Source organism: Zalophus californianus, chromosome 6 (assembly GCF_009762305.2).
Source record: "Zalophus californianus isolate mZalCal1 chromosome 6, mZalCal1.pri.v2, whole genome shotgun sequence".
NCBI lineage: Eukaryota > Metazoa > Chordata > Mammalia > Carnivora > Otariidae > Zalophus > Zalophus californianus.
The window spans coordinates 17,534,493-17,539,809 of record NC_045600.1 but is presented as its reverse complement, the minus strand read 5'-3'; positions in this window follow the sequence as shown (position 1 = coordinate 17,539,809).

Sequence of the window (5,317 nt, the reverse complement as noted above, 5' to 3'; positions counted from 1 at the left end):
ATCAGATTGTAAATGATCTGCTCTTTTGAAAAAGTAGGTTAATAGGTAGAATGTTTAGACACACATATTAGTTTATTATTTCTACTTCTCTCCATATTCTTTATTTATTAGTCTTAAGATAATTCAAGTCCTATTTATTGGTGATGTAAGAAGTTTTAGCAAGAATATTACCAAGATTAAATATTCATAGATGTTGACATTAATCCTCTTAGTTTTTTAAAAATAATTTTATTTAGACATGTTTTGCATATCATATAATTCATTCCTTTTGAGTGTACAATTCAATTCTTACTTTGAGTAAACTTGCCAAGTTATGCATACATCACCATGAATCAATTTTAAAACATTTTAATCGCTGCATTATGATCTCTTATGCACATTTATGGTAAATCTCTGTTCCTTCTTCCCCTGGCAGCTACTGATCTGCTGTCTTCAAAAACTTTGTTTCTCTGTAATTTTTATGAATTAAGTCACACACTACGTGGTCTCTTGAGTATAACTTCTTTTATAGAGTGAAATTATTTTAAGGTTCACCCATGCTTTACCATGTATCTTTGCTTTGTTCAAATAGCAGTCCATTGCATGGACACACTACATTTTGTCTATGTGTTCATCTGCTGAGAGACATGTAGGCTGTTTCCAGTTTGGGGCTACTCTGAAACATGCTGCTAAGAGCATTCATGGAGAAGTGTTTGTGTGGACGTATGTTTCCATTTTCTTGGGTAGATAGATATACCTAAGGGTGGAATTTCTGGGTTGTATGGTAAATTTATGTTTAACTTTTTAAGAAACCTTCACACCAAAGTGGCTGTACTATTTTACTAATGTCCCATCATCAAGGTATGTGGATTCCAATTTCTCTACTTGCTTACCAACACTGGTTATTTTCTGTCTTTTTTATTATGGCCATTCTAGTGGGAGTGAACTGGTTCCTTACTTTGGTTTGTTTCCCTAATGATGTTGAGACTCCCTTAGCTTTCACAGGCTTACTTCTATAATTTTTAATTCTATCTCCTTAGGATGGACATGTAAGAAATACAGGATGTCTTTTAAGGAAATTGTCTCTTAATTTATAGAGATTTAGAAATACATTTAAATAACTTTGGTTTTATCCATAATGATAAGAAAATATTATTTCCTGTTGATGAGAGACCAAAATCTACATTAGGGTAGTGGCTAAACTCTGGACAGGTTTCTGGAGATCTGACATCTACTGCTAACTGCTTCACTGTTTCTGTGACCTACAACAGGAGGGTAGAGATGGAGAGCTCTCAGACACAGTCATCCATTTGGGAATGGTGTAAGGGATAAACATCCTACAAATGGAGGTATTTTATTTTATTTGTTAAGGATTTTTTATTTATTTCTTTGAGAGAGGGAGTGAGAACAAGAGATGGAACACTAGCAGGGGGAGTGGGAGAGGGAGAAGCAGGCTTCCCAGGCAGCAGGGAGCCCGATGTGGGGCTCAATCTCAGGACCCTGAGATCATGACCCGAGTGGAAGGCAGACACCTAACCACTGAGCCACCCAAGCACCCCAAATTGAGGTATTTTAAAGGTTAACTTCTTGTCTTTCTACTAGCTCTGATTGCTAATCCATATTCTTGTATCTGCACACTTAATAATCTGACATGATTCCATTTATAAAGCATTAAAGTAAAAGGAAGGGGAAACTGTGCTCTTGAAACTCAAAACTGAAGCACAATCCCTAGAAATAAAAATAAATACATAATCCAAGGACAGAATGATTCAGATATTTTCACGGTTTCATATTGTTTGAGATTCATTAGATATCTCTTCAAAACACCGAGGAAAATGGGAAAGACTTTGGAAATCAAGGTTGTAATGCCTTCTTTGGAGAAAGGAACACCTTGGTCTTTGCCAACCTATACACCAGACTGTGATCAACAACGGCCCTTCGGTGTTTAGGAAGAAGAATTTAATTCATGCCCTTGTACTATCAATAAAGAGTAGAAATCAAATGCAAATAAGCCCACTTCATTCATATCATATGGCTTTCTAGTGTGTCAAAGAAATATGGTACTAATGGAAACTTCCAAATGTGACACTATCTGTGAGGAGCTACCTCTCTAAACTTTTTACTATCAAGTTTTAGTGACAATTTACTTTTTTCAAAAATGTTTCAAGTGGAAAGAGGGGAAACATGAAACTAACTTGTTCCAACTGAGTAAGCAAATGAGATGACTAAATTCAGAAAATTCAAGCCTGAAAATAATCTAACAATAAAATAAAAAAAAAAAAAATTAAAGAATCATGGGCGCCTGGGTGGCTCAGTTGGTTAAGCGACTGCCTTCGGCTCAGGTCATGATCCTGGAGTCCCAGGATCGAGTCCCGCATCGGGCTCCCTGCTCGGCAGGGAGTCTGCTTCTCCCTCTGACCCTATCCCCTCTGATGTGCTCTCTCTCTCTCATTCTCTCTCTCAAATAAATAAATAAAATCTTTAAAAAAAAAAACAAAATTAAAGAATCACTTGGAAAAGTTTAGTTACTTCTATTAGCTAAGTGGAGGAACTGCAAAAGAAAATTGGCCAACAGCAATTATATGAATTTTTCAGTGATACAGTGAAATAATAGCTAAGAATTCCGTATGTTGGACAAGTTCACTGTTTAGGTAGTTCAAAACTTGGTTGACTGGCACCCGAAAATATTGTTTAGAGCAATTTTGGAGGAGTTAACAACTCTGTATCTTTGAAGCTCTGAAACTTTGTGTAAAGCAGGTTATCAGAAAAGCCAGGAATCTCTTAAGACAATACAGAGTGAAAGAGATCTCATATTAAATTATGTTCCGTAAAACACAGCCATTACATAAATAATAATAGTTTGCTCTTAATTTGAGCTTCAAAATAACCCACTTCACTTACTGCTTATATATTTACGCTGGCAGATTGTTTGGTTTTTCCCTTTTGGATAAAAGAGAAACTGAGGCCTTTGGCTGTTAGTGATTTCCCTGATAAAGTAGTAGAGACTTGAAGTCCCACCACCCAAGTCCAATTTCAGGCCTCTTGCAACTACATATAGCTTAATCAATATAGTATTTATCCTTATAATAAGAGTCGGGCAGACTTGAAAATTATCTCTGACCTTTTAAAGAATGCAATTTTATTTTTTCTAATATATCAATAGACAATGGGAAGTATATATGTGCGTGTGTTTGTAGATAGATAAGTAGATGATAGATAGATATGTAGTCTAGTGGGAAGTTATATATATTTGTTATATGTTTTAGATATATTCTAATTCAAAATATTTTTACTCTCTCAATGAAATATGTTTTCTCAGATTAAAATGGCACTTCCCTCTTTATCGGAATTGTAGTCAGATACAGAAGGCTCGGTAACATTTGCTACATTTGTAGCTCCTATGTTCAAATCAGTCTCTGGGTAGATCTTTCATCTCTTCTTAAAATGACTTCCATCTTTATATCAACCGTATACTGTTTTTAAAAAGGGCATTTCCCTCATTTATTCTTCCCCAGTGCTGTTGGAGAATGTTTGCTTCAAGTTTTTGCCAGCTTCCCTTTGGAACAGAGAGCAAGTGCTTGACAAATGGCAGGTTTATGTATGAGGAGATCTCCATGGTTTAACATGCTTTTGTTTCCTGTCATTGTGGACCTTCTGTTTTTGTTCACGCATAATCATCTTGTAACCTGCATGGAGAGGCAAAGCAACCAAGGCTTAGGGGAAATGGATAGTCAAGCAATTACTCCTGCACTGATTTTCCAATTCTTGGCCCAAAGAGATTTCCCTGAGACAGGGGACTCCGGTTTGTTCCTGGGTTTGCTGTATGCAGAAGCCTGGAAGTAAAAATAATGTCACAAGTCCCCTATAAAATCAGTACATTATCAAGAAAGCCTCCTCATCACTTGGATGAGGACTTCCCTCCTCAGAGAATCTGTTTCAGGGCACTAATATGCTTTGCATATACCAAATTGTTTTATTTACCTAATGAGTATATAATTATTTAAAGTGTATCTCTACTACACTGAGAGTTTTGATAGAACAGGGATTAAGTCTATCTATCAAAGTTTTCCTACATATTTTGTGTTTTCTACAAATGTTTGTTGGATAAATGGACGAACCATAAACTGTATCACGGTGTTTCAAAACCAGCAGAGTATGCATTTCAGTGTCACAGATTCACATGAATCATACCACACACACAAAAAAATGCATAGAGTGTTTTATACTCATGTGAGAAATGAAAAGCCACCTACCAGCAGTGTGTTAATCATGGATTTTCTTACAGTAGCTCTCATCTTAGAAGAAAGGTTGGCTTTCTCTCTAATTGCTACAGAAGCTTATTCATGAACTCAAGACGCATGCTTCAAGCATTTACCAGAATAAAAGAAAGGTAAGACCAACTAAATTCTTTGAGACTCTTAGACTATCCAGACACAAACTAGTTGATTGCTATTGTCCCTTGGAGGGAGAATAAAATGAACACCAAACTCTCAGGAAACCATGAAAGGGAGAAAGGGATAAGAGGTCATGGATGCCATCTTTTTGTAGGAAAGTTGGAATTCTAAACCAACCAGATGTGACAATAAGAACTAGGAAGGTAGGATACATTTCAGAAAAGAACCAACAGGATTTGGAGACTGGGTTTGGGGATTGTAAAGCATGGAGTAGTGAAGATGGGTTTAAAATACATATCCACGAGGAGATAGTTGAACACTTTCTTAAGGATGTAGAATACAGGAAGAATTTCCTGGGAGATTATTCCTAGGTGGATTCAATATTGGGGTGTTTAACAGTTGCACTAAATGCTTAGTTTGAGCATTTACAAATTCTAAATCCATGAGGGTCAGCAGGACTTAGTGACTCACTTCCAAAGAACAGAGTATAGAAAAGGATGGATAACTTTGTAGTGGAGAAACCTTGTACACAATACCTTGGAGAGTGATGATGTTATCATCAGTGACATCATGCCGATATCATGCTCCACCTGCTATGATGAGATGAGAACAGTACTCCACTTCCCTGCTTTTTTTTCCCCCAAACCCAGAACTATAGTCAGATCAGACAAACCCAAATGGAAAGACAAAATACATGAGCACTATTCTTCAGAACTCCCAGGTTCATTAAAAACAAGGAAAGATTGAGGAATTGTCACAGAGCACAGGGGATATGATGATTAAAGGCAATGTGGTATAATAGATGGGATCCTGAAACAGAAACAGGATGTTAGTGGAAAAACTGATGATATACCAGTAAATCCTGGAGTTTAGTTAATAGCAACATAGCAGTGTTGGTTTCTTTGTTTTGATAAATGTTCCAAAGTAATGTAAGATGATAACAT